The sequence below is a fragment of the Hemiscyllium ocellatum genome, unplaced genomic scaffold, assembly GCF_020745735.1.
Source record: "Hemiscyllium ocellatum isolate sHemOce1 unplaced genomic scaffold, sHemOce1.pat.X.cur. scaffold_402_pat_ctg1, whole genome shotgun sequence".
In the NCBI taxonomy this organism is placed as follows: Eukaryota; Metazoa; Chordata; class Chondrichthyes; order Orectolobiformes; family Hemiscylliidae; genus Hemiscyllium; species Hemiscyllium ocellatum.
In genome coordinates, this window is record NW_026868839.1 from 387970 (window position 1) to 407696 (window position 19727).

Here is a 19727-nt window from a genome sequence, read left to right on the forward strand (position 1 = left end):
AACCATTCTGTAACTTCCCCAATTCTGCTGTTTTAATTGCAATTTCAATCAGCCCACCTTCACTCTGCTGGCTCCACGCAATGAGGAAATGACTGTGCTTTGATTGATTGATTATCACATGGGCCTAAGTACAGTGGAAAGCGTTGTTTGCGATTGGTAATGGCGGATCATAGTAATCAAGGACATGCAGATCACAGCGTGAGAAAAGTAAAATTTGACCAGACTCAGGAATTCAGGTTACTACGTATAGGACGTACGCTCAGCAAAATCCACATTGGCAAGATCAGCATTATTTCAAGCTAGACAATCCATTTGTCAGAGCAGCAAAGGCCGAGAAGATGCGGTTCTTGAACATGTTTGTGTATGTTTTCAAGCTTTGGAATCTTTATCTGAACTCGATCTCATCGAAATTATATCTTCTCAGTCAAAAATGAAGTCGTGCGCAAAATTCGAAGAGTCATCCGCAAGACGAGCCTGAGACCTCTTGCACGTATGTCACCTGTCTGAGGCAAAATCACACCCGAGACAAACGAGCCAGAATGGAGCCAGACGTGGTAACCATAAATCAGGTTAGTTTTTTTGGTTAACTAAGGCTATTTCTGTTGTTTCAGAGTGAAAGAAGCACAGAGCTTTCAACACAGGTCCTTTCCATTCTACTCGCTTCTCCCAGGAGGCTGCATTGGCTGCTTTCCCGTAACAAGGCGGTCTTCATTGATAACTGGACGAACTCATCCTCCATTGTCACGCAGTGTTGGTGGGGAGCAGCTTGAACGCGGTCTTCAGCTCCCTATCAAACACGGGTATGTGAAGCGGGGTAGGGGTATAGAAATTCTGGAAAGTTGCAAAAATGGGAGATCATGCATGCACAATAAATCATCTTCTTCTGGGAACCCTTGTCCAAATAATGCGATCTGAGACAGATAGAAAATGCAGAACTGCGAGGAAAAACTGAATCTCTCCCCATTATTTGGGAACAGTGTCTGTGCTTCTTGAAGTCACGGGGAGGCTTCTGCTGTCTGAATCAGCATGGGATGTTACTGCAGCGAGTCCCATCGCTCACGCAGCTGATGTGTATACAGTTTTCCACGTTTCCTGCAGTTCAGATCATAGATTTCACAGCTCACATTATCCCAGAGTGACAGTGAAGAGAAGGAAGCGATTCAGACCATCACGTAACACAGCCTGGGGATACATTGGATATAGGAAAGCGGACAGTCTCGACTGGTTCCAGCATTTACAATCCCACTGTGATATTCTGTTCACAAGATCTGACCACATGGAAAGAAATGACACAGTGACAAGATCTATTGGATGGGATTCCGTGCAAAACAGAAGCCGATGGAATGAAAAGAGCTATGAGAGCGGGAATGTAACATTATCTGTGAGGAAGTTGTTTTCCAGAATCGAGGAGCGTGCACAGTGCTGTTTCCAGGTGTCAATATCAGGATAAGTAGACTGAATCAGCATCGGCTGTTGTTGTACTGCATTTGTTGCACAATTTTGCAAAAGTATGGGCCTTTTGTACATAGGGGAATACTTCAAAATCCTCAATGATGCAAAACACACAAATGAGGTGAACAACAAAGCAACCGCAGAAACTCGTGTTACGTAATGGGGTAAACTCCCCGTCTCAACTTTCGCTCAAATTCATTCTCTGTCGATTTCCTGAGTCTGAGTTTCGAACAGTGAATGGACTATGCTAATAAAATCTGCTCGGGTCTTATAACTTCAGTATTTAATACGCCCCTACATGTACGTCCGACAACAGTCATTGTTCCCTCACTGTGTTACTTCAGCACACGTAGAGAAGAAATAAATATATGAACAACAGTCGCGTATGTGACTGGGATTTGACCCGATGCTGCTGCAGCCAATCGATTCAGTTGTAATTAAAATTGCTTCCACCTTTCCCGTGTCGCTAATAAGATTGCATAGCTTAGTGGTGAGTTTTCATGCGTTGAATTGGACCCCAGCATTCTTTCTCAGTTTGTACTTTACTGGGATATAAAGGCATGGTGAAAGACACGGTGGTGTTTACTGGAATAAAAAGACGTTAGGAGTGGCACGGTCAGAGTTCACTTGATACAAAGTCGATAAAAAAGACATACATGACGGTTACTTTGAGATTACATCACTAGAAAAAGAAAGAGCAGATGTAATGGGACGTTGGGATAGATAAAGAATCATGCGGGAGAAATCAGGAAAGACTTAGTTGTGTCTGAGTGGAGGTTATCCAGCTGATGGGACGTTGGTAAGGGTAAATCTGAGGGAACTTCCTTCGTTTAGGTGAATTGAAACTCGAGGTTCGAGTTTCAGAACAAACGGGGAATGATGAAGAAGGTTGGAGCAGATTTTATTTTTATTCTGAGAATTATTGAAATCGGAGATGAATTTTCAGAAATAAAATCATTTTAGGAGTTAATTACATTATATTTCATCAGGGAGTGAATTTAACAGCGACAGAGATTCTGGCCTGCCTGGATGGTGAGGCAAAAGGGGCATACTCTCGAAGTGCATAACATTTATCGGAAAGAAATTGCATAATATCTGCAACTGAAAATGTTAAGTATGAGAAGAGCTGCTGGCGTTGATAGGTGTTGCAGCTCATTCTACATGAAATATTATGTATTGTAAATACACTGAGCTGTTTGGTTTGGCTCTGCATTGAATGGAAGTCGGTTAGCTCAGTCCACTGACGAACTAGTTATGAGAAAAGTGAGACCAACAGCATGGGATTAATTTTCTCACTGTGTCAGGTTTGCATAAGGATCATCAACTACCCCGCTCTCCCGATCTGTAATACTATGGTGCCTCCAGTGTGTAAGGTTTGGCCTGTAGATGTAAAACATCATTGTCATTGCCATCTGTTGCCTTGAATATTTGGTCACAATCACTCGAAAGGAGAGTGTGTCCATTTAATACTCACTGATCTCCGCTTAAAAAATCCTGTGACAAGACTCGACCTTATCCCAGTTTTCACCCTCTGCTCCTCCCAACCGCAAAACTACTTGTTGTGCCTTTGCCAGACTTACTGACATCATTCAAACTCCCCAAACAGATAAATCTAATACTTTTGATTGGATAATGAGCTGTGCGTGTTTGCGGGAAATGGAATGACATGAAATGAGTTAAACAGACTTTCCCAGAATGTAATCCTGTGCAGGATGAGCGATCAGAGAAAATCATTAAGCTAAAATTTCACCTCTGTTTCCCTGTTCACAGATGCAAATTCACGTTGGGGAATATTTGCAGCTTTTCAGATAATAATTGACAGAAATGTGAAACTGGAGTTTTCAAATAAATGCGACGTTACTCAACATTGATTTTAACTGCGTTTTAGTATGATGCACTAATAATCCCTTGTCAATGACAGTAACAGGATCTTTAGATAAGCATTGAACTTACGACCGTGACATTTTCCGCACCTTTAAGAGGCAGGCGCGAAACAGTTGCGTGACTGAAGCCGCAGACAGCAAGCTGGTCACATGCCGTACTCATACCTTAGGAACTTTAACTCAACTGCTCTACTTTTGCTGTGGTCCTAAAATTAAAGCTCACGCAGACGAGGTGAAACTGACATGGAACTGTGATTATTGAAGCATCAGGTTCAGGAAGGGGACACATAAAAATATACAAAATTAACTTCATTGAAAAATGGGTTTCCGTTGGTTCCTGCGATGTTTACAGACAATGTCACTTTGCCGTTGTCGCCAGGCCTTTCCTTCGATCGGCTTCGATTCGAATCAATAAAACTTCTGAACGTTCATACTGGTAACATGAAGCACACTGCATTCATCAACAATCTTCACCATTCCTACATCCATGATCACGTTGCACGGTTTCCATGAACACTGAAGATGTAAGAGTGTGATACAAGAATAAACTCAATTCCAGTTTAAATTGTAAAGTAGGAAGAATGCACCGTAAGACTCAGAATGTCAGAAATTCATGTACGTCTCCGTGTCCAGAACTGAGCAAAACAGAGGGGTAATCTGTCCCTGAATGCCCACGTTTGCTTGCTCTAAGTGTTCAGTTGGAAACCTGTGTGAAGGAGCATGCAGTCTGACAGAGAGCCTGGGAGAATCCTCGATTGTCTGATCTAAAGCTGCAATAGGAGCTCACCATTCTGGGTGTGAGAGCGGTAGGGTAAATGGGAGGACCTTGATATTCCGTGGTGTAGATCCACACTTCAACATGTTATTGTTGAAATCCCTCTGTCAGAAACAGCACTGACAGAGAGTAACAGGAGGACGCAATTCCAAACACCGGTCCTACCCCGCCATTTGACATCGTTATGACTGACCAAATACATCGATATCTTTCCCCGACCCATCCACAGCAGCATGTCGCCCAAAGGGAAAAAGACATTTAAGCAATCGATGATGCCTGCGCAACTATTGGAAGGGAATGCGTTTAGATTCAGTGGGTTTCTGCACGAAATTTGTAGGTTCCCTGGGTTAGCAGTTCATTCTGGTCGGATCATGTTTCAAATGATATGATTCCGTCAAAACTCACCAACAAGGGGGTAAGGAATTTTCTGTGTTAAACAGCAATTTCAAGAACCCCAGACGACGGGAATTAACGATGAATCAGCAGAATAATAATTGAATCAGCTGAAATCTAAACTCCGATTCTGGTGGAACTCAAAACAACAAACTTTCTATCGCAACGTTAACAATGCTGTAGAAATCTAACGCGCTTTTCATTGCACCACCGAGCCGCGCTAGCCACAGTTTTACTGTACTCAAAGTTGTGGCTGTCATCGAGAACATATAAGAAATCTCCAGGGGAGTTCTTCAATGAGATCTTTTATTTGCAGACAAAAAACCGTGACACTCAGAAAGCAATTTCTTGAACGACCCGAAACTCAGGTTCCATGACTCTTTATTCCTTTTCTTTTATTATATTTTTGTTAGCTTACCTGGATGCCCAACTGTGTTAGTCAGAATTATTTCACTCCAAGTATCCAATAAACCACTATCGCTCTACTTCTGCCGATAGGGTTTTTCTATTGTCACGATTATGTATTTTACTGCCACCTCTGCTGCAATGATCTTACAGCCCAGACTAACCTGTCATGATTAGATTTTTCGCTACCCCATCTACCACAATGTTTTCCTGTCCCAAGCTGATTAAATATTTAATGCCTTTTTTTCTGCTACAAGTGTTTCAAGCAGACTGACGTTACTAACTATCAATTAAATACTTAATGTCAAGTCCTAAAGATTTATTGTCACGACTTGTCCAAATTTGCAATGATGATATTTAGCTGGCAAGGCTGACGGTAATAATTGTTATTATCTCTGCCTGTCATAGTAACCATTCAACCCCAGTCTGACACTGCTAATTGGTGGAGGAGCATTCCACTATGCTTATCCCATCCAGCCACAGTGGCCCCATCCTGCCACAGTGACCTTTTGCTCGTATAGTATTCCACAGACCTCTTGTAACAGATCGACAGTAGTATCCATGCTTTTACCCACCCATGCTTTCTTGATCGGTATTTGCCACATGGTGTTCCGACCTTTGATCAGATATCTGTTTGTCTTCGCCCCATTTTCCAGTACCTGCTCCTTATCCATGTGTGCTCCAGCTTCTCAAGTATTCGGCTAAATACTTCTGAAGTGTTTTGATGACTCATAGCTTTACCACACGTTCAGTGAGTTCCAATTATACAACACTCTCAGAATGAAAATGTTCTTCCTATATCTCCTCTGATTATCCTGCCTTTGCATTTAACGTCTATCTACGGTTGTAAACACTTTCCATAAGAAATATCTTCCTATAACACGTATCTATCCCCTTACTGTACACCTCCAACTCTTCCGCAATCACTCTTCTCCGGTCTCAGATCAAGAGCCTGAGCTAAGCTGATTTATCTTCCCCATGACGAGATTGTCGTGCGGGAAAAGTACAGCCGATCAGGCAGCATCTGAGGAGCAGGCGAACCGACGCTTCTGGCATACGCCTTTCATCAGGAATTAGACGTGTAGGTGGGGGCGGAGAGATAAATGGGCGGCAGTTGGGGTTGGGTGGAAGGTAGCTGGAAAAGCGCTAATTGGATGGGGGCGAGGGAGAAAGTGATAAGTCAGAGGGGGAAAAGTTTAATAGGTCCGGAGGGATGTGCCGAGTTGGATGCTTCGGACTGTGATAATGTGAGGGGAGGGGAATTGAGGAAGATGTTGAAATCCACATTTATCCCGTATGGTTGCAGGGTCCCAAGGCAGGATATGGAGTGTTTTTTTCCCAAGCAGCGGGTGGTTACGGTTTTTTGGTGGCTTATGCCCGAAACGTCCATTGTTCTGTTCTGCAAACCACATTTCAGGGGAGATGTGAAATACTAAAGACTAAAAAAAGGACACAAAAAACTTATACAATCAGAGTTAATGGAATTAGACGCAATGCAGACAGAAACCATTTGGCCAAATGAGTCTGCTCTGTGCCGCCGAAGAGATTCACACTCCCTCACCCTATCTTTCTAAACCCGCATTATTGATCCACCGACAAAAATAGAAATGAGTTCAAAAGCTCAGGGGGTCAGGCAACATCGTTGGAGAGAAATCAGAGTTAACATTGCGAATCAAAAGGTGTTCCAAGGAATGGCCTGTTGATCCCAAATGGTCATTCGGTTTCCCTGAGCTGCGATTCCTACTTTTGTCTTTGATTTTGTCTTTGATTATACAGTCCATTCAGGTTTTGTTTGCCATCTCCCTGAAGTGCACATCTTTGGACATTGAGAAGGAATTGAAGCAGCCGGAAGAAATCCACACGGAAGAGATGAGAAAAGGAGTGTGCAAATTCCACACAGTCAGTCACATAATTCTGGAATCGAATGCAGGTTTCTGGCCTGTTAGCCCTCGCAAGCTGCAAGCGCCCGTCCCGGATGCGAAATGAACCCAATCTCACGCAGTGACTGGCAGTGGTATTGCCCTGGTGTTCAATGCAAAAAGAAGCCTATGTATCAGTACTGGAAATCAATAATTGATTAACTATCCAAACTCTTTTTTTAAATCACTTGATCGACAGCCTTGTACGTCTTGTCGACAAAAATTCACATCGGAATACTTCTAAAAGATATGAGGATTTCTGCCTCTCCAACCTTTGCATGCACTGAGTTCCAGATTTCAACCACCCGCCGTTTCAAAACGAATGTCTGCGCATTCACTCAAATATTTCTTCCTCTGTTCTTAAATCTATTACCCCGTGAGTGATTTCTCCATTATGGGCAAACTTTAGTTTCAGTCTACACGATCCGTATCCCTGAATATTTTCTATATCTCAATTATGTCTCCTCTCGATCTCTTCTGCTCTAAGTCTATCCAGTCTATCCAATCTCTCTTCATAACAGGAGCTCTTTTCCTCAGACTATGTCCTGGTAAATCACCCCTGCATCATTGCCAGTGCTAATGTGATTGCAGAAATGCACACAATAGTCTAGATAGAGCCGAATGAGCAAGTGAAACAAATGATGTTGCAAACCGCAGAAAGAGGTCGTTTTGAAAATAAGTTTCTTTTCCTCAGTGCTGCCCTGTGTTCTTTTCCTGAGCCTGAAGTTCCAATAATATCTGATCCATGCCAGTAAAAGGTGCTACTTGAACATTGATCTCAAAACCACGGTATCGAAATGGATTGACTGCTCTGAAGGTCGCAATGGTATGATTGAGGCATGTTCACCCAGCAACAGGGAGCGCAGCAGCACAGACTGAACAGGGTTCAATTTGAAAATGATTGTAATGGAAATGGGAGGGGGATCTTAAAGGAGGTCAGTGATTGTGAGAGGGAGAGAAGTCTCCAAGAATGGGTGAGTCTGAATTCTGACATTTATCTCAGAGAGATGTGTGAGAGAGGGGTTTGATGAAAAAATCATAATGTCAGAGAAAGTTTTCATGTTAAATCACTTAGTGTAAAAAATGAGGTCTGCAGATGCAGGAGATCACAGCTGAAAATGTGTTGCTGGTCAAAGCACAGCAGGTTAGGCAGCATCTCAGGAATAGAGAATTCGACGTTTCGAGCATAAGCCCTTCATCAGGAATAAGAGAGAGAGAGCCAAGCAGGCTGAGATAAAAGGTAGGGAGGAGGGACTAGGGGAGGGGCGATGGAGGTGGGATAGGTGGAAGGAGGTCAAGGTGAGGGTGATAGGCCGGAGTGGGGTGGGGGGAGAGGTCAGGAAGAGGATTGCAGGTTAGGAGGGCGTGCTGAGTTGAGGGAACCGACTGAGACAAGGTGGGGGGAGGGGAAATGAGGAAGCTGGAGAAATCTGAATTCATACCTTGTGGTTGGAGGGTTCCCAGGCGGAAGATGAGGCGCTCCTCCTCCAGCCGTCGTGTAGTTGTGTTCTGCTGGAGGAGGAGTCCAAGGACCTGCATGTCCTCGGTGGAGTGGGAGGGGGAGTTAAAGTGTTGAGCCACGGGGTGATTGGGTTGGTTGGTTCGGGCGGCCCAGAGGTGTTCTCTGAAGCGTTCCGCAAGTAAGCGGCCTGTCTCACCAATATAGAGGAGGCCACATCGGGTGCAGCGGATGCAATAGATGATGTGTGTGGAGGTACAGGTGAACTTGTGGCGGATATGGAAGGATCCCTTGGGGCCTTGGAGGGAAGTGAGTGTGGAGGTGTGGGCGCAAGTTTTACATTTCCTGCGGTTGCAGGGGAAGGTGCCGGGGGTGGAGGTTGGGTTTCCACACCCCCCACCAACCCAACCTCCAGGCACCTTCCCCTGCAACCGCAGGAAATGTAAAACTTGCGCCCACACCTCCACACTCACTTCCCTCCAAGGCCCCAAGGGATCCTTCCATATCCGCCACAAGTTCACCTGTACCTCCACACACATCATCTATTGCATCCGCTGCACCCGATGTGGCCTCCTCTATATTGAGACAGGCCGCTTACTTGCGGAACGCTTCAGAGAACACCTCTGGGCCGCCCGAACCAACCAACCCAATCACCCCGTGGCTCAACACTTTAACTCCCCCTCCCACTCCACCGAGGACATGCAGGTCCTTGGACTCCTCCACCGGCAGAACACAACTACACGACGGCTGGAGGAGGAGCGCCTCATCTTCCGCCTGGGAACCCTCCAACCACAAGGTATGAATTCAGATTTCTCCAGCTTCCTCATTTCCCCTCCCCCCACCTTGTCTCAGTCGGTTCCCTCAACTCAGCACCGCCCTCCTAACCTGCAATGCTCTTCCTGACCTCTCCGCCCCCACCCCACTCCGGCCAATCACCCTCACCTTGACCTCCTTCCACCTATCCCACCTCCATCGCCCCTCCCCCTAGTCCCTCCTCCCTACCTTTTATCTCAGCCTGCTTGGCTCTCTCTCTCTTATTCCTGATGAAGGGCTTATGCTCGAAACGTCGAATTCTCTATTCCTGAGATGCTGCCTAACCTGCTGTGCTTTGACCAGCAACACATTTTCAGATGTTAAATCACTTAATTCATTTCTGTGTTTCTTTGGCATGTACCACAAGGAGTTAAGATGGGTAGAACATTACATGCCGTAACTCGGATTCAATCGAGGTTCCTGTGGCCACAACGCACAACACTGAACATTATACGATCCCTGGGCCATGCAGAGATGCGTGTTTGAAAAAAGCAGTAACTACAGTGACATAGGGCATGTTAGGAAGAATGCAGAGACACAACAGGACTATTTGGCGAGCAATAATAGACATGTGACAACTCAGAATTGGCTGTATATTCAAATTGGATATTTCAAGAGGCTGAGTAAGTTCCATCGAGCACTGCATGTTGAAAAGTGAGGGTGATAGATTTTTACAAAACATCAAATTCTCAAGGGATACTGCAGGATATTGTTGAAATGTATGTTCCAACAGTAATGAGGTTTCACGATTGTTGCCACACGAGCTTCCCCACACAAGGAAGTACCCATTTCTACAGTGGATCACATAATCCCAATTCCTCCACCCAGATTCAATGGTGCAGTTGCAAAGATCAAACGGGAAATTGGGATGGAAATGAGCACGTGAAGCTAATGTGTCGCACCAGTGATGCGATCGGTGACCACATGGTCCTTCTATGATGATACAGAGCCGCATGAAATTCCGAGGCTGGGAGTTCTCCTGGTCAAAGGTGGGGAGGAAGGGCATATTTGTCTCCGGTTATTAGATTATTAAGGTACAACAGCAGCATTAACCCGCACTGCCGATTGTCTCAGTGGAAGTGTGCTGCAGCCTTAAGCGAGAGGTCGATGTATTGCAAGCATTCAGTGCAATTTTCCTTAACAATGCACTGTTTTGTTATTTTGATAGGTAAGAACTGTTTTTTCATCACATCATCCTCTTGCTCCCAGCAAACACTCCAGTACAGCGTACATCAGTTTCATTCCAACACAGCCACATGTCATATTCTCACTCCCTCTGAGATGATTGGAATTGCCAATGTCATTCTCTGAGATGGAGCAACGTAGCATTGAGATGGTAGTGTAGTGAACAAAGAAGAACAAAGATCACAGAACATTTATATCCCAGGAACAGGTCTTTTGGACCTCCCAGCCTGGGATGAACAAAATCAACTGTCTAAACCTATCACCCAATTCCTAAGCACCTGTTTCCATCTGCTCCCCATTTACTCACGCATTTATTAAGGCGCACCTTGATTGAAACGACCGTGCCTGCCTCTCCTACCTCTGCTAGCAACGTGTTCCAGTCACCTACCACCCTCTGTGCTAAATACTTTCTACATCTATCTTCCTTAAACGTTTCACCTCTCAACTTGAATGTGAGACCTCTCATTATTGAATCCATTACCTGGGGAAAAAACAGCTCTATACACCCGGTCTTTACCCTTCAAGATTTTACAGACCTCAATCAGGACCCCTCAATCTCTTTTTTTCACTGAAAACAATCATAAACTTCTTAACCTCTCTTCACAGCAAGCATCTTCCATACCAGCAACATCCTCGCAAACCTTCTCTACACCCTTTCGTAAACGTCCACTTCAACTGGGTAACTTGACGACCAGAAATATGCACAGTATTCCTAAACGCGGCCGAACCAAAATCTTCTACAATTTTTGCATGACCTGCCAGCTCTTACATTCAAAGCCCGGTCCTCTGACGACAAGCATGCCATTTGCTTTCTTCATCGCTCTATCGACCTGTGCCACCATCGTCATGGTACAAAGGACCTGAACTCCCATATCTCTCCGCTCATCAAATTTCTCCAAGGCTGTTCCGTTTACTGTGTCGTTGGTTCTAGAATTAGGCTTCCCAAAATGCATCACTTCACATTTGCCTCGATTGAACTCCGTCTGCCACTTCTCCACTCTACTCTCCCGTCTATCTATATTATTCTCTATTCTTTGAAGACCCGTATGCTTTCTGCTACTCACCAATCTTCGTGTCAAAAGCAAATGTAGTGGCGATATATTGGGCTAGCAACACTTGGAGACTGGAACATGGCAGCTGCTGGTATTTAAATCGATGAATAAAATCTGGAATAATAACCCCGATCAGAGGAACAGAGGCAAAAAGTTTTAATTTACTGAAAGCCCATTCATTCTTGTCCCTTGGAAAGGGGAATTTGCCAACCTTAATGAGACCTGCCAACATATCACTCCAGACTCACAGCAGTGCTTTTCAACGATACAATCCCTCTGACTCAGTTCAAGGTGAATTAAGAATGAACAACAAATAAGGTTCAGACCATGATGGCCACACTTCGTGGGAGAATAAAGAAGAATAAAAAAAAGTTCCCAAGAATTTCGATGTCATATGTTATTGCATTTCTCCCATTTCCTTCATTTCTGTCCAGGAGACATCGGAAGGTAAAGGTAATCTAATCGAGACAGTGATTGGTGAAATTCACTTTTTATGGCCCATTCTTATTATGTTCGCTCTTTCTCTCTTTTCAGCTATCTCTGGGAAGTGGTGGTGCACTAAGGCTGCAGTATGTTTGAAAGAGTAGTTTCGAATTGCCCTGTTGTTAGTTGTGAGATTACTTTATGCCGCATGCCCTCGGACTGTCTCACATTTAGCAATCATGCTTCGCTGTGTCTGAACATGCATTTGGTTTGCCAGTTTTATTTGTGTTCCTTGTTAAATGCTTTCTATTTTGCGATTCGCTCAGTAGATTACGAATTAACAGGCTTTCTGAAGTAATTTCCAGCGGCCAACATCTTCAATTGAGGATCTGGAAACATTTCACGGAATATTGCCAGTCAGAGCAAAAGTAAGAAAGTCCTTTGTTTCGGCAGTGTTTCACAATCCTACCTTTCCCGTGAGCAGTCGAACAGACTAAAAGATTGTGCCACAGTCTGCGATGCTAAAAAGTGATCCTTTAAAGCAGGTGTAATAAGCAACACAACGTTATTGGTTTACACTGCGTGGGAACAGATACTACAGTGTATGACGTCCATGCTCACCACATAGCCAAAATTAAACACGTCCCATTCTCCAGCATTTGGCCTAAATCCCTCTAAACCCATTCTATCCAGAAAATCATCCGGTTACCTTTGCAATTTTCTGAGCGTAATAGCCTCGTCCACATTCGCGGGTCGCTTGTTCCATACACGCACAACCTTCAGTGTGGGAAATGTGTCTCAGGTACTTTGTCAATTTCAGCCAAATCACCTTAAACCAATGCTCTCGAGTTTTCAACTCGCCCCAGCTTAGGGAAAACACGAATGTACTCAGTTTACAACCCTTCCATCAGATCATATCGCAGCCGTTACGCTGCAGGGAAACTTGTCCCAGCCTATTCCACCTCGCCCAACGGTCCAAGCATTAACGACATCCTTGTCTGCGGCTGGTTTCTGTGGTGTAGTGGTCATCACATTCGCCTTACACGCGAAAGGTCCCCAGTTCGAAACTGGGCAGAAACTACTTTGTTCTTCAATTGCAGCACTTTACATGGACAAAAATTGAGCTTTCTTGCTTGCTTTCCCATCAACAAACCTGCCTTCGAATTTGCTTTAACAAATCTGCTCTCGTAGTGAAATGTAATGTAACACAATTCCATTTAATTACTGCGCAAAGCATTGTAAAGTTTTTCTCCAACCTGGCTCTGATCATAAGTCATTCTGTTTGAGAGTGTAGTTACCGTGTTCTGATCCTTCCATAAAAAGCAGTTCCGCGTTTGCATTCCTTGCGCAGGCGACCGGTTCAAAGACAGGGAAGAAGCTGATGCGCTGGTGTCACAGTACACTACGGATTCCTGAACTAGTCTGTCTGTCAAACGTAGCCCAAAGTCGTCTCTGAAAGATCTCATTTGGAAGTTGTCTGACGTTATTCAACGTGCGAGAATTGGCACCAGAGATCCTGAATCATGTTTTGGAGCAGTTCACACGTTAGTGGCTCATTCAATCAGCAACAGCAATGAAAGAAATTATGCTCTCCGAGAAACCTCTGGACCTACGCTTTCAAAGCACCGCTAGTATTAAGGTGACACCCGAGATCTAAGCCATGTTGGAACTGAAACGGCGGAAACGAGACTCAGGATACAGAATGATATCGCACTCATTTGGTTTTCTTAAATCAATGACGGGCAGGAAACTGTAAACGGGCAGGGCGAGTGGGAAAGTGAGGCAGTTGCAGCTCTGGTGAAACTCCTTCTTTGTGAGTCACTCAGCAACAAGAGAGGTGAAGGTGACTCAGGCGTGAGAGCTCTTCACATCGAGAACAAAAGGCATTCAAGGGCAGTTAGCATCTCTTCCGGAGTGGGGGTGTGGTGAGGTGCTAACAGAACCTCTTGACTTCTGTACCTCCGGTTTTAGTGTGGAGAACATTCTTTGGGACTATTATTCTGAGAAACAGACACAGTGACTGAAACTATGCTGCACGGTATGATGTGGAACACGGCCTGCTCAGCTTTGTGCATTTTCCCTGTAGTCCCGTGTGTTTCATGTTCCGTGTAATCGTGAAAGTTGTCCTGTTTCGAGCAATGAGTGAAAACATTTAGCAAAGCAAGATTCGAAATTGCAATAAAGTCAAGCAGCTCATGGTTATTTCAACAATCCTTAACCTAACATATACTCACGCACTCACAGAGACATTTTTAGTTGAAAGAGTCTGAGAAGATACACTCAAGAGACCATTGATTTTTTTTTTGTCTGGATTGATGGGCTATCATTATCTGCTGCGAAATTCATATTGTAGCCAGACGCATGCCAGTAGCTGTGCGAGTCGGACAGGGATCATGGAACCCTTTTCATGTGACTTTTCATCTGCTGGTTTGAATCCCGTCATAGGCATTTATGCTGATCAACTCCAACAGCTTGTTAAAATGCTGTTTCGATCCCCGTTATATTGATGTTCAAAACAAAACTGCGGTGTGGGAATGTGCTGAATATTTAAAGTGTCTGTCCTGTCATGAACATGTTCTCCTCCCGCGCAGAAAATCGCAAGCAGCTCTAATGTTGCTTTGTTTTTCATGCAAGTTGAGTTTTTACTGGAACGGAATGGAGAATTTTATTTCATCGCTGTTGTGAAACAAGGTCCTGCGGAGACTCGACTCGTCGTTGTTTGGTTTTCTGGCCAATGGGAAAATCGTTCCCAAGAATTCCGATGTCATATGTTATGGCATTTCTCCCATTTCCTTCATTTCCGTCCAGGAGACATCGGAAGGTAAAGCTCATCTAATCGAGACTGTGATTGGTGAAATTCGCTTTTTATGGCCCATTCTTATTATGTTCGCTTTTTCTCTCTTTTCAGCTTTGTCTGGGAAGTGGTGGTGCAGTAAGGCTGCAGTATGTTTGAAAGAGTAGTTTGGAATTGCCCTGTTGTTAGTTGTGAGATTACATTATGCCTCATGCCCTCGGATTGTTTCACATTTAGCATTCATGCTTCGCTGTGTCTGAACATGCATTTGGTTTGCCAGTTTTGTTTGTGTTCCTTGTTAAATGCTTTCTATTTTGCGATTCGCTCAGTACCTTACGAATTAACAGGTTTTCTGAATTAATTTCCAGCTGCCAAAATCTTCAATTGAGGATCTGGAAAAATTTCACAGAATATTGCCAGTCAGAGCAAAAGTAGGAAAGTCGTTCGTTTCGGCAGTGTTTCAAAATCCTACCTTTCCCGTGAGCAGTCGAACAGACTGAATGATTGTGCCACAGACTGCGATGCTAAAAAGTGATCCTTTAAAGCATGTGTAATAAGCAACACAACGTTATTGGTTTACACTGCGTGGGAACAGATACTACAGTGTATCACGTCCATGCCCACCACATCGCCAAAATTAAACACGTCCCATTCTCCAGCATTTGCCCTCAATCCCTCTAAACCCATTCTATCCAGAAAATCACCCCGTTACCTTTGCAATTTTCTGAGCGTAATAGCCTCCTCCACTTCCTCTGGTAGCTTATTCCATACACGCACAACCTTCTGTGTGGGAAATGCGCCTCAAGTACTTTGTCAATTTCAGCCAAATTACCTTAAACCAATGCTCTCGAGTTTTCAAATCGACCCAGCTTAGGGATAAAACGAATTTTCTCAGTTTACAACCCTTCCATCAGATCATGTCGCAGCCGTTACGCTGCAGGGAAACCTGTCCCAGCCTATTCCACCTCGCCCAATGGTCCAAGCATTAACGACATCCTTGTCTTTATTTTGTCATCAATTTATCGTGTCTTTTTTTGAAGTTTTCAAGATTTCCATTACGCTGGACAATAACGAGCTGTTGGAAACTGAAAGATAAAAGGTAGAATGGCTTCAACTTTCAGTGCTGGACACCACTGAGCCTCTGCACGGGCGGCCGCGGCTTGTTTCTGTGCTGTAGTGGTCATCGCATTCGCCTTACACGCGAAAGGTCCCCAGTTTGAAACTGGGCAGAAACTACTTTGTTCTTCAATTGCAGCACTTTACATGGACAAAAATGGTGCTTTCTTGCTTGCTTTCCCACCAACAAACCTGCCTTCGATTTTGATTGAACACATCTGCTCTCGTAGTGAAATGTAATGTAACACAATTCCATTTAATTACTGCGCAAAGCATTGTAAAGTTTTTCTCCAACCTGGTTCTGATCATAAGTCTTAGTATTCATGATTCGCTGTGTCTGAATATGCATTAGGTATGCCAGTTTTGTCTGTATTCCGTGTTAAATGCTTTCTGTTTGCGATTCGCTCAATGCATTACGAGTTAACAGGGGTTCTGAGGTAACTTCCAGCAGCAAAAATCCTCAACTTAGGATCTGGGAAAATTTCACGAAGTATGGTCAGTCGGAGCAAAAGTAAGGAAGTCGTTCGTTTCTGCAGTGTTTCACAATACTACCTTTCCCGTGAGCAGTCGAACAGACTAAATGATTGTGCTACAGACTGCGACGGCAAGCTCCGCTGAAAAGTAATCCTTTAAAACCGGTGTAAGCAACACAAGGTTATTGGGGTACACCGCGTGGAAACAGATACTTCGGTGTAACTCATCCATGCTCACCACATAACCAAAATTAAACAAGTCCCGTTCCGCAGCATTTGGCTTCAATCCCTGCAAACCCATCCTATCCAGAAACTCATCCGATTACCATTGCAATTTTCTGAGTGCAATAGCCTCCTCCACTCCCTCTGGTAGCTCATTCCATACACCCATAACCTTGTGTGTGGGAAATGTGCCACGGGGTCGTTTGTCAATTTCAGAGCACTCACCTAAAACCTATGCTCTCGAGTTTCCAACTCACCCTAGCTTGGGTAAAACACGTAAATACTCAGTTTACAAGCCTTCCATAAAATCATGTCGCAGCCGTTATGCTGCCGGGAAAGTAGTCCCAGCCTATTCCACTTCACTCTACAGTCCAAACATTGACGACATCCTTGTCTATATTTTGTCACTAATTTCACGTCTATTTTTTTTAACTTTTTCCAGATGTCAATTAGCCTGGATAACAATGGAGAAAGAAAGGTGAAACGTAGAATGGCTTCAACTTTCAGTGCTGGATGCCACAGAGCCGTAGCGCGTCCAGTTGAAGCCAGTTTCTGTAGTGTAGTGGTCATCCCGCTCGCTTCACACGCGAAAAGTCCCCAGCTCGAAACTGGGCAGAAACTGCTTCGTTCTTCATTTGTAGCCTTTTACACGGACAAGAACGGAGCTTTCTTGCTTGCTTTCCCATCTGAAAACCTGCCTTCGAAAATGCTCGAACAAATCTGCTCTATTTGTGAAATGTGATGCAATTCCATTAAAATAGTTTGCAAAGCGTTGTAAAGTTTTTCTCCAACCTGGGTCTGATCATATGACATTCTGCTTCAGAGCGTAGTTACCGCGTTCTGAATCTTCCACCAAAAGCAGTACCGCGTTTGTATTCCTTATGCAGGCGGGCCGGTTCAAAGACAGGGAAGAAGCTGACACGCTGGTGTCACAGTACACCACGGATTCCTGAACTAGTCTGTCTGTCAAATGTAGCCCAAAGTCGTATCTGAAAGACCTCATTTGGAAGCTGTCTGTCGTTATTCAACGTGCGAGAATTGGCAGCAGAGGTGCTGAATCATGTTTGGATCAGTTCGCTCGTTAGTGACTCATTCAATCAGCAACAGCAATGAAAGAAATTACACTCTCAGAGGAACATTTGGACTTGTGCTTTCATAACGTCGCCAGTATTAAGGTGAGCCCCGAGATCTAAGCCGTGTTGGAACTGAAACGGAGGAATCGGCAGAGAGTTTACAGAATGACATCGCATCCTTTTGGTTTTCTTTAAATCACTGACGAGCAGGAAAATGCAAACGGGGAGAGCGAGTGGGAAAGTGAGGCAGTTGCAGCTCTGCTGAAATTCCTTCTTTGTGAGTCACTCAGCAACAAGAGACGTGAAGGTGACTCATGCGTGAGAGCTCTTCACATCGAGAACAAAAAGCACTCAAGGGCAGTTAGCACCTCTTCCGGAGTGGAGGTGGGGTGAGCAGTAACTTCTGTTACTATGTTCAGAAACTGCCTTTTCGATTGACTTGGACAGAAACTGCATTTCTAAAAAGCACCATGGAGTTTAGCAAAATTTATTGAGTCGCTCCTTGTCGATTCCCACACAGGTTTCCAACTCAGTTGATATCCATGTGGCTCATGACCAGGTGTGAACATCTCTGCAGTAAATTGCACGGTTAAGGTAAAACGCAAGGAAAGTGGCATCTCGAACAGACACAGTGACTGAAACTATGCTGCACGGCCTGCTCAGCTTTATGCATTTTCCCTGTAGTCCGGTGTGTTTCGTGTTCCGTGTAAACGTGAAAGTTGTCCTGTTTCGAGCAATGGGTGAAATCATTCAGCAAAGCAAGAATCGAAATTGAAGTAATGTCAAGCAGCTCATGGTTTAGATTAGATTAGACTTACAGTGTGGAAACAGGCCCTTCGGCCCAACAAGTCCACACCGACCCGCCGAAGCGCAACCCACCCATACCCCTACATTTATCCCTTACCTAACACTACGGGCAATTTAGCATGGCCAATTCACCTGACCCGCACATCTTTGGACTGTGGGAGGAAACCGGAGCACCCGGAGAACCCACGCAGACACGAGAACGTGCAAACTCCACACAGTCAGTCGCCTGAGTCGGGAATTGAACCCGGGTCTATGTGAGGCAGCAGTGCTAACCACTGTGCCACCGTGCCGCCCACGGTGATTTGACCAAATCATAACCGAACATATATTCTCACGCAGTCACAGATACATTTGTAGCTGAAAAGAGTCTGAGAAGATAGACTCAGCTTACTATTGATTTTTGTCCGGATTGATGGGCTTTCATTATCTGCTGCGAAATTGACATTGTAGCCGGGCACATCCCAGCAGCTGTGCGAGTCGGAGAGGGACCATGGAGGATCCTCAACTGAGGACCTGGGAAAATTTCACGAAGTATGGTCAGTCGGAGCAAAAGTAAAGAAGTCGTTCGTTTCTGAAGTGTTTTCAAGATGTCAATTACCCTGGATGACAACGAGCTGTTGGAAAAAGAAAGGTGAAACGGAGAATGTCTTCACCTTTCAGTGCTGGTTGCCACAGAGCCGCAGCGCGGCCGGCTGAGGCTTGTTTCTGTCGTGTAGTGTTCATCACGTTCGCCTTACACGCGGTAGGTCCCCGGTTCGATACTGCGCAGAAACTGCTTTCTTCTTCAATTGCAGGCTTTTACAAGCCGAGCGGTCTAAGGTGCTGGATCCAGGTTCGAGTCCTGAAAGCGGCGTGGGTTCGAATCCCACCACTGCTATTTCAGCTGATCAACTCCATCGCCACAGCACTGTTAAAATGCTGCTTCGATCCCCGCTGCATGGATGCCCCCGGTGAATTTACAGTGGTATGTAAACGTGCTGACCATTGCAACATTTCTCTGCTGTCGTGATGGTAATCGCTTCGACTCTCGCTTTACATTGCAGGCAAGTTGAGTTTTTACTGGAACCGAATGGAGACTGTTATTTCATCGCTGTCGTGAAACAGAGTCCTGCGGTGAGTTGATTCATCGTTATTTGGCTTTCTGGCGAATGGGAAAATCTTTCCAATGAATATGTTATTGAATTTCTCCCATTTCCATCGTTTCCGTCCTGGAGACATCAGAAGGGAAAGGTAATCTCATCGAGACTGTGATTGTTGAAATTCATTTTTTTATGGCCCATACTTATGATATTCGTTCTTTCTCTCTTTTCAGCATTGTCTGGGAAGTGGTGGTGCACTAAGGCTGCAGTATGTTTGAAAGAGTAGTTTGGAATTGCTCTGTTGTTAGTTGTGAGATTACTTTATGCCTCTTGACCTCGGACTCTCTCACAGTTAACATTCATGCTTCGCTCTGTCTGAATATGCTTTAGGTATGCCAGCTTTG

General features: G+C 44.6%; 1 non-coding gene across 1 annotated transcript; it reads left to right on the forward strand.

Moving 5' to 3' along the window:
• The first annotated feature begins 12766 nt into the window (after positions 1–12766).
• trnav-uac (transfer RNA valine (anticodon UAC)) lies at positions 12767–12839 on the forward strand. Its single transcript has one exon. It is a non-coding gene; the product is annotated as a tRNA-Val (tRNA).
• Positions 12840–19727: the final 6888 nt, after the last annotated feature.